This window comes from Triturus cristatus, chromosome 12 (assembly GCF_964204655.1).
Source record: "Triturus cristatus chromosome 12, aTriCri1.1, whole genome shotgun sequence".
Classification (NCBI taxonomy): domain Eukaryota; kingdom Metazoa; phylum Chordata; class Amphibia; order Caudata; family Salamandridae; genus Triturus; species Triturus cristatus.
Genome location: NC_140595.1, coordinates 815,250,922 through 815,261,133, shown reverse-complemented (window position 1 = coordinate 815,261,133; position 10,212 = coordinate 815,250,922). Strand labels below are relative to the sequence as shown.

The 10,212-nt window shown below is 45.0% G+C and overlaps 1 protein-coding gene across 2 annotated transcripts in view; it reads left to right on the top strand.

Moving 5' to 3' along the window:
• Positions 1-508: 508 nt before the first annotated feature.
• LOC146782962 (phospholipid scramblase 3-like) overlaps positions 509-10,212 on the top strand; it is a 102,866-nt gene continuing 93,162 nt past the window's right edge. The window contains exon 1 of one of the 2 annotated variants that reach the window (XM_085638090.1): positions 509-707. The gene's annotated coding sequence lies outside the window, so the exon portion shown is untranslated. Of the gene's footprint in view, positions 970-10,212 lie in introns of both variants that reach the window. The other variant, XM_085638091.1, reaches the window with a different exon arrangement.

Sequence of the window (10,212 nt, the reverse complement as noted above, 5' to 3'; positions counted from 1 at the left end):
ATTCTGAAATCTATGTACAGTTCCTTTACAGATGTTTTCGTGTTAGACAAATTGATATCCTACAGTCTTTCCTTTCACATCTGAACTCTGTAAGATTCCACAGATTCCACAGATTCCATAGTTCACTTAATAAAATCCTTCACGTGGCAGGGACATGAAAGTAACCCCCATAGTCCATGATAAAAGAACAAGCAGCAATTTGTCAGAAGACACAGCTTGACCTCTGACCTCAGTCTGTGAAAGCACAGCACATGTGACAAGATAAAAACAAACTTCAAACGCCTCTTAATTGCTTCTTCGCCTTCTGAGCTCCAGCGTGGTTATTTTGGGGGTGCTGCAGCACCCAGCACCCCTACTTCCAGCGCCTATGCTAGCTCTGTGCACACTGCACATTTCCTGGTCCGGGAGGAGGGGCGAAGAACCGCGGGAGGACTTTCCCGAATGGAGTAAGAACTACCACCCGTCCCAGCGGCTGAGGTCACATCCTGCCCTGCCCACTGCTGCGTTTATTCGCCAGATAACAGCCTGACAGGGTTGTTGTGCTGTGAGAGGACAGCGTTGAGCAACACTGGGTGGGCTGAGAACAGAGGGAAGCCCTGCTCCCTCAAACAGCAACAAACAGAGGCACAAGAGCACACGGCGAGACACAGCAGCATCCGGGACCGAGGGCACAGGCAGACCCTGGGACTGTCTGCCACCTGCAAGAGGTAGTGTAACAAGATCACACAGAGGGACACAGAGGCATCTGGGAGTGGGACAGAGGACCAGCGAGCATAGTATCCCCGTGCACTGCCAGCCACCTGGAAGAGGCACAAGATCACACAGAGAGACACAGAAGCATCTGGGACTGAGGGCACAGGGAACCCCTGGGAGTGGACTGTCTGCCACCTGCAAGAGGAAGAAGATCACACAGAGAGACAGGAGACCTTCCTGGACCGAGGTCCAAACGGGAAGAAACCAGAGGAAGAGGTAACACATTTTACAGAGTTACAGCAGGAGAACGGAAGAGGAGAGCCGGAGGAGAGGAGAGAAGAGGCAAGGAAGGGCGGTCATCTGCCTTCAGGGCCCCGGGCACCAGGCTAACAACAGCAGTGCCTGTCAGGGGTAACAAAGGGCAAGCCAGGGGTTACAGGTGCCGCCCCAGCTACCACTGGTTGCTGCCCAGGCTGGCGGAGAGAAGGGATAGAGAAGGGTCGGGGAATAGGTAGAGGCGTGGGGAGGGACTGTGTGCGTCACGTGCCTGTCAGGAAAAGTACAAATAGTACCATGTTCAGCGCATTGCAATGGAACTGTGAGACCTGCCCCCCCCCTTATCTCAATGTTAAACGGCTTGCGGGCGAATTTACGCATTAACTGTGTTTGTAAGTGGAAGCCATAATGACGGAAGTGTGTGTTGGAGTGAGAAAGAATGAACGAGTGTGCTCTGAAGGCGAGATAATGAACTGGGTGAGTGAGCGTCAATGGGGGGGGGGGGGGGTCACTGATAATCACACTACAGGCCGTAAATGCACATGAATTATTGAATTGAAATTGCATTTATATAGCGCTTACTACCCATGATGAGGCCTTGAAGCGCTTTACGGCTAGCAGCACGATGCCTGGGAGCCCAAAGTTAGTGGTCAATCCATTGGTGTTGGGGCTAGTCTTATCTCTCAAAGAAACCTTTCCCTGTGTTTACTCCGGGCTCTTTGAGGTGCATTAATACATTAGGTGTGATCGTTAGAGGGGGGTTTGTGAAAAGCAAATGGCTCCTGTGATCCAGCGGTAAACCAGCCACTAATACTCTAATGCCTCATACTCCCCTTGGGCCCCTATACACAAACTTACACACAGGCCAGTTAAATCCACTGGAGTCAAATTTTATATTTATCTCTCAGATTAATTATTTGATATTTCTAACCAATCTTTCACAGCTCAAAAGTTCTTTCCTCTGGTCAATGGACCATTAGTTGAACTAGTTGATGGTGAAATGACAGGAATCTTAATCTACTTTCTCTGCAATGAAATAACCACAGACTCTGGATTTTTTTTTAATGTTTATCTAAATGAAATTCATGTGAGCCAAAATTCAAAGTACAGAACGGTCTCCGTCACCCATAGAAGGAGGAATTATACAGATTTATAAGACTTTCAATGGCGGTATTTGGACAGGAGAGGATAGAGAGAGAGAAGTACAAATTAAATTCTACGGAAAATTATTGTTACCTAGAATGGTGTGAGAACCGACCCCTTAGCCAAGGAGTTGGGAAGGGTCCCCCGGGAAAGGACAGGAGACAAAGGCTTCAGGATTCAGGACAGGATAATGGGACCTCCTCTAGATCCGACGCCTGCGTCGCACCCCTCTCTGACACTATCTTCCTCCTCGACTCTTCCGCGATCTTCTTCCAATTATTTGGCTTAAATTCAAAGCCTGCAATATGATTCTTCTTCAGCATTCGCTCGTCACTCCGACAGCATCCCGAGCTCTGCAGCGTTCCGGTCTGTCTGTTCTTACTAATTAGCTAAACTACCTCAATTATACCCTCCTAATGCCATGTACCACCCCTTAATGTTTCAGATTCGTAGAGCCCCTAAGTCTGATTGGACAGGCAAGAGGGATGAACGTCACACCATGCTAAGTTTTCTTCATTTTCTTTACTTCATTGTCTAGTGATCCCTCCCCTTAAACTTTATTCAAAAGTCTTTATTCCCACCCGTATTCACATCTTTATCATATCAAAGTATACATTTGGTAATATATTTCTTCCTTTCACAGGACATCATGTTGGTTCCCAGGGTATGTTGCTGATTCTTTTCTTGGATGGCATTCAAGGATGACCGCGCCGCTCCTGGCTCACTTAGACTATGCATGTGTAACGATCACATGGGATATAGACCACGGTCTCTCTCAAAAGGCCCAAAAACTAACTAATAAGGAAATCAGAAAGAAATATATTCATTGCAAAATAAAATGATTTCACTTTATACCACATATCTCTACTCTAATCCCATTTACTTTAAATGCTCTCCCTGCATTAGCAATTAGTAAAATAGTGTCATTTAGTTTCAGCAAAGCAGATGCTTAGTATGTGAGCTTTCAAGCGGCCATTTTGGAGGTGTCTGCGCAAGTGCAGAAAATTCCCTCCAAGCAAAAGCTTGTCATACTACGTAGGTGTAGTTGACACATGCGCAATGCAATTTCCCGCGTTAGCGGCCATTTTAGATTTCTCTCGAGTTACTTGTTAATAAGACACATACGCAAGCTTCTCTATTCTTGATATTTAAAATGCGGTGCATATTAATTACACAATACACGATTAGTATGACGTTATGAGTTATATGAGAGGATTGTCTCCAAACAAGCCTCTTCTCTACGAGTCCTTGCTCCATCACCTGGGATGAATAGATATTGTCGGTCTTCATAGAAAGAGAGGTTAAGACAGGCGTGAGGTTTGGAGTAGCCTATATGTACAAGAGATGCACAGAAGGATGAAGGGAAGGAGAGGGCCATTTAAAATAAAGGATGGTAGTAAAAATGGAAAGTTTAAGTCAAGCTTAATTTTTCAATCAGTTATTAGTAGTATAGAAGGTGAAATTTGTTTACAATAAAATGCTGTCTGTGGATGTAAAATTTCAAATGTCACTCTGAAGGAAAATGGCTTTTAACAGTCTTTGTATAAACACTTTAACTTTCAAAGAGATGGCAGATACTTGCCTCGCCGCAGAAAGGAACCCCAGTGCTGGCTGTGACCCCTTTACGAGCGACAGTCAAGCAGTGTGACATTTAGTCACATTCCAGTACCCGTAATGACCATTTGACAACACCATTGAGAAGGCTCTTGTGCACATCACACCACTGTAGATGCGTCATGAATCCTTGCAAAGCCAGAAAGGACACCTGTGTGCACGTATTACAGCAGCACAGTCATTGCGATGAAGTATTGTCAGAGTTCATGCTTTCAAACCATTGGACCCCTCACATAAACGACACGTATAAACATATGTCATGTACACACCCGCCAACTTAATATAGAACGAGGCAGTTGATAAACACCCTGCAGCAATCATCGTTAGTAAATTCAGAGCATAGTTCAGCTGACCCATTCATGGCCTTCTTTGTAAGGGCGTTGGAAGGTGCTGTCCACAGCCCGGCCTGAAGAACCCAGGACTCCACAGAACAGATACCACAGTCCACTCAATGGATGTGTCTTAGGTCACCATGACCCTCCAGCATCCACCTGGCCCTGTAGTGGAGCACACCTGGATGTAAACATGCTTGCCAGCTCAGCCCCTCCCACGTCCCAGGGGGCTGGGGATCAGTAAAGCACTTCTGGCTTACTTTACTGATCGCACAGCGACCATATTTGATGATAGCTTAGTGTGTTGAGGCACAGCTGCACAGGTTTCTGTGTTGAAAGCCTAAAGGGCACAATACTGGTATGGAAACCTCACGATGCTCTGTACATTCAGGAAGCAGCTGCTCCCAGTGGAAGTTTAGGGCTCAGTGGGGAGTGTTTGCAACAAAGGTAATTTCTGACATTGCACAAGAGCTGGTCTAGAAACCTAGAACATGTTGTAGTTCCCACCGTGTCACCTGGAGCGCAGCGGGTGTCGTAACAATATCCCACTTTCGCAAGCACATGGAGCTAGTGCACCCGGTGTTTCCCTGTCTTGCAGCCCCTCCTGCCTTGGGCAGTGTGTCGGAGTCTGATGCTGGCGTGGGCTAGAGCCTTTACTCCTCCCTGCTCTGTACTACAAAGTGTATGCGGGGGATAACGCATCCCCACCTTTAGCCTATGTGCTTATTGCCTCCATCTGGTTATTGGGATCCAGGAAACCCTATTATCAAGCCTCATTGTAAGAACAGCTCCGTCCTCAGCTGGCACCGGTCACGGCGGCAAATAAGCTCTAAGAACCATGTGCAAAGCCACAAAAGTCCATGTTAACAGGGTCGACACATAACCACACTGACGCGGTGATCACACACATCATCAAGACCTCTTGGAGTGGCCCCACCAGCTCACACTCACACATAAGGGTTCATTAGGATCTGTCTCCCCTACCATGGGCGTGGCCGCCACCTCCCTCATAAGTGGTAATAACTCGGAAGTGACGTACACCTGTTCACAGCCCGCAGTGAGGCGCACGGGAACGTGGGAGATGAAATGAGCTCCATTGTTCCTGAACCTCTATGGTTCTGTTGGAATCTAGGCTTGCCTGGAGTCCCTGGCTGAGAAAGATGCACTTTTATGAACCGGCTGTGGGTCAATCTAGGGAGCAGACCCCATTCAACAAATCAACGGAGTTGTCGTGGCCCAGCAGTGGTGACCAGTGGTTAACATCGCCCAGTTAATGCATGTTGAAGGTCAGTAGATCTGGGTTCCTCCAAACTTCCTCTGTCTTCAGCACATCATGAAAGCCAACTGGCCGTACAGCGATAGCCACATTGAATCCTTGCAAAGTGACCTGGCCTAGTGCCAGACCACCCTGCCCTGGGGACCCCAAAGGTTTGGTTCATCCCTCAAGAGGGGGTCCTGTTGCCCATCATGGTCCTGCCAAAGGGATATCTTCTTGCTCCTGTTTGACCACTCTGGAGCTTCTGGTGATCGACCAATGCCTTTTCTTTAATGCATGCACAATTAACTGCTATATTCAAAATGGCAATTATTTGCAAGATTGCAAGTACAATTACAAATTGTAACCCCTTCTTTAGGGGCTTTGGAGATTAACCAGGGTGTAAATCATGTACTATAAACAAATATCACCGGAACAATGAACCCAATACCTCTAGGATCAGCAAGGGTAGGCCTACAGGCTTTGTCGAGTCATTCACAATGTACAATGAGAGGCCCACTGCCTTTGTCACCACATTTCAAAATCGATAAAGCAAGTTTGTTGGCTTCAATATAAAAATACACATGACTATGCGTTCTCTATTAAGACTCAACAATTTGAACAGACCCCAAATATACATTGACATGAATATAAAATTGCCCTCAGAGCAATAAAGCATTTACAGAGGCTAGACCTAAAAAGAAACCTCTGTACTAACCTGTTTCCTATTGCATTTGTGAGACAATTCACAATATAAAGCCCCATTTCAATTGTATTAGTAGCATAGTTCAAAATGTAAAGAGCCTGAGTATGTTTTTTATGGTGGAGCTCACAACAGAAGATCCCTTCCTATTGTATTCGTAAATGTGGTGCTTTACGTGTACTGTGTTTTGTTAATTTTTAGTGTGGCCAGACCTTTTTCTTTGTGCCAGTGAGAGACCTGTCTACTGACCCCTCTCTTGTAAATTTCTTCTTTTATTTGAAACCCAGCGCTGGCATCGCGTGTACATGTTGTTGTGTGCGTGTGTGTGTGTGTGTGGGTGGGTGTGTGCAAATCATGTAGTTTGAAGAAATATCACAGGGAGCAAATATCCTGTAAATGTGGTATGGCACCAGTGTCTGTGAGGTATCATAACATTATGCGCACTAGCAACCTTTAATTGTAAAAACCAGCAATCACTCTATTACGGTCTATTCGGAAACATGAGGATTTTCACCATAAAAAAGAGTTGCCTACAGGCCTTGTCAAGTTCTTCACAAGGCAAAATTAGAGAAATACAGTTTTTATCACCAACTTTAAAAATCAATAAAGTAAGCACATTGGCTTTAACATTAACATAACATGCCCTTGTGGTCTCTGCTGGAGAGACCCATCAAGCATTTTAGGCAGACGCAAATTATACATTAAGGTGAACGTAAAGTTTCCCATTAGAGGCAACCAGGATTTACAGTTGCCAGACCTAAAAAGGGACTTGTGTACTCGCCACCCCCCAAATGCATTTGCTGGAGAGTTCACAGTGTAAAGCCCCTTCCTGTGGTCTTTAACAAGGAGTTTGCAATGCAAACCCCCTTCCTATTGTACTTTTCAGAGAGTTCACAATGTAAAACTCATTTATTATTAGGGCTCCCGGTTTTATGGTATATATATTTTTTTACATTTCCGTCTGTATTTATCCATATTTATGTTTTTTACCTTCTTATTATTATGTTTCCATATTTGTTTTGTGGTTTGTGAATAAATGGAGTCAAAGTTATCCATTTCCACATTTAACTGATAAACATGCACTCATACTTTGATGCCTGTTGCATTTTATCAAATTCAGCAGCCAAATATAGCAAAACACTACACCCACAGGTAAATATTAGCAATTTACTACAAATATATTTTAACATATGCCTGTATTTAAAGCGATCTTAACCTGTGTTTTTAAACAACTCCCCATGCTGTCGATCTGCTCATCTGTTGTCTTGGAATTCACAACAAGACAGTATGGAAAGTCACTCATTAGAAGCACAATTTTCAGTATTTTCCTGCTTTTAAAGATTGTTTTCTGTCTGTATTTGTCTGTAAAAATCAGTAAAAACAGAAAAAAGGGAACCTTAATCATAATATATTTAAGATATCCAGTTTGGGAGTCTCCCAGGGCAGTCAGAAGTTCCAATCCCCGCTTGTGTCAATGGGGGTCTGTCACCTCTGGTGTTCTTGGACCTTTTCTACCCCTGATATTTCAACTAGGGACCAAGTGCCCCTTTTAAGACTTGTCTTTTAGGTTAACTATGAAGACCCAAAGTTAGTCCAGTGTTTGGCCCCAGTCGGACCAGTCAGAGCAAACACGATTGTGCGTGGCAGTGGTCAGTAGTTGGTGCGCGATTCAGGCTCCGGGCCTACCTCTTACTCTGCCGCTCTGGTGTACTAACTTTGGGTCTGTCCCCAGGAGACACACTACATATTTATGTAAGGTATACACGGCATGCTCTGCACATATCTCACAAATCCATCCCTGTTTGAGTAGATGCAGATGAATTGGTCTGAATGAAATGCCTCGATCCTTGTGGACAGTAAGAGGCATGAAACATGTTGACTCTTGACTTATGTTAATCAGAGCCTAGATAGATCATTATATCAAAAACTAGCTCAAACTCACGTTTTCAATTATGACCAAATGACCCAACAATTAAAATAGTTTTTGGATCCTATTAGTCATTTTTACACACACACCCTCCTCTTATTCCACTCACACCTGCACACCACACCCAAACTTCACTCCTCACTTTGGCTAAAAAGAAAAGAACTCCCACAAAGAGCCACCCTGAGGGGCCTGTTGGGCATTGCGGTGCCGGCCCAACGAGGAGCTGCCCAATGATGAAGCATGACACCCCTCGGGTGTATGAGGGCCCTTGCTCCTAAAAGGACCACTCCCCTGTATTCCCCTGGATTCACCACACTTGGAGACCTAGGTCCCCCATAGGAACTGCGCACTCCTTGTTTTCATAGTCGATTCAAAGGGCGCGTGTGCTGGACCATAAACAAGCCCTTTTTGGCTCTAAGGTTAACTATGCAGAGCAGTCAAAGACTGTCTTCGATAGGTGGCCTGTGCGAGAAACTCAGAACACAGCAGTGCACATTAACACCCAGTGAACCAATGTCCAGACGGTGATGTTTCTTCCAGTCGAAAACATTTTTTAGGGCACACAAACTAAATACTACAATCAAAATAACACATATGTACAAGATTTCAAGTGGAATTACAAATTGGAACCCGTCCTAAAGTGCCTTAACCAGAGTGTAAATCATGTACCCTGAAGAGATATCATGAATTGGAACTGACCTTATAAATGTAGTCTGCTCGCTGGATCTGTGAGATATCATGTAACTGTTTGCGAATCAGAGTGCTCTCACCAAAAACACCAGAAATGTACCTATATCTTCCTGTTGGAACACATGAGGGTTTTCACAATCAAAATATTTGAGTCTGCAGGCCTTGTCAAGTCGTTCGCTACGTAGAATGAGAAGCCTGCTACCTTTGCACCACATTTAAAAATCTATTAGGCAAGTTTGTGGGAATTACCTGGAGCATATATATCACCATGTGGTCTCTGCTTGCAAAGACACATTGAACAATTTAGACAGACCTAAGGTATATGTTGTGATAAACACAAACTCTCCTCCCAGAGACGCCAACCATTTACTGTGGCTAGATCTGAAAAGGGGCATAAGTGCTAACGCCCTTCCTATTGCATTTGTCAGAGAGTCCACAATCTGCAGCCCATTTCTGTTGGATTTGTCTCATAGTTCGAGATGTAAAGCTTCTTCCTGTGACGTTTATCGTGGAGTTCACAATGTAAAACCTCTTCCTACTGTTTACAATGTAGAATCCCTTACCATTGCTTCTGTAAGAGCGTTCACAATGTAAAACCCATTCCTATTGTACTTGTCATAGGGATGCCAATGTAAAGCCCACGCCTGTTTGTGGTCAACATGTTTCTCGCCTGGTAGTCAATCAATCTGTTGGCGATTCGTCAGGACCTTCTAAAATCAAATCTATCTACACACGGGTGGTTATATGGTGTAATCTACCTCTATAAACCCGCCTAACACATACTATGCGTAGTACCTGATAGAACATGACCAACCCCAGTCGGGTTTCTCATTTTACTTCATCAATACCCGGTAGGTATCGCACAAGGAATTTCCCTATGTAGTTTGCTGAATCATCAACAGGTACCACCCGATCCCGGCAGAAGTGGATAGGTCAGAGAGCCTTTTGCTGATTTAGCAAAGTACATAGGGAAAACACAAACTCAGATGTACAGATACACACTTACACACAGATGTAAAGTTACACACACAGCTACATCGAGGCATAGAATCACACACAGACGTGCATAGATATATAAACGCGCATACATACACACTCAGACAACACACTCACACACAGACATATACCCACACCGACATACACACACACACACTCTCTCTCTCGCTCTCTCTCTAGTCCTGCAACTCTCCTTTGGCTCTAATCTCAATTTTTTATTATGTACTCTGAGTCTGCTACTCACTCCCTCCTTGAGTAAACACTACCGTTTCCACTTCCTTGCATTGCCTGGCACTGCTCCCTGAAACTCCTTCCCCTGTACAGTCTGTTGGGGGTGGGGGCAGTGGATTTTACTGGGGCCTTGGAATGGTCCATGCGCTTGGGTGTGACTGGGGCAATACCACCCTTTCACCCCCTCACTACAGCATGTTCCCTCCTCTTCCCAACACTGGTTAAGCCAGTGACACTCAAAGTACGTCCCAGGGGCCACAGGCGGCCCTCCTGACCTTTACATGTGGCCCCTGGTTGAACAGCAGCACTAGGGTGCTGGTCTCTTTACAAAGCACTGATATTCATAAAGATA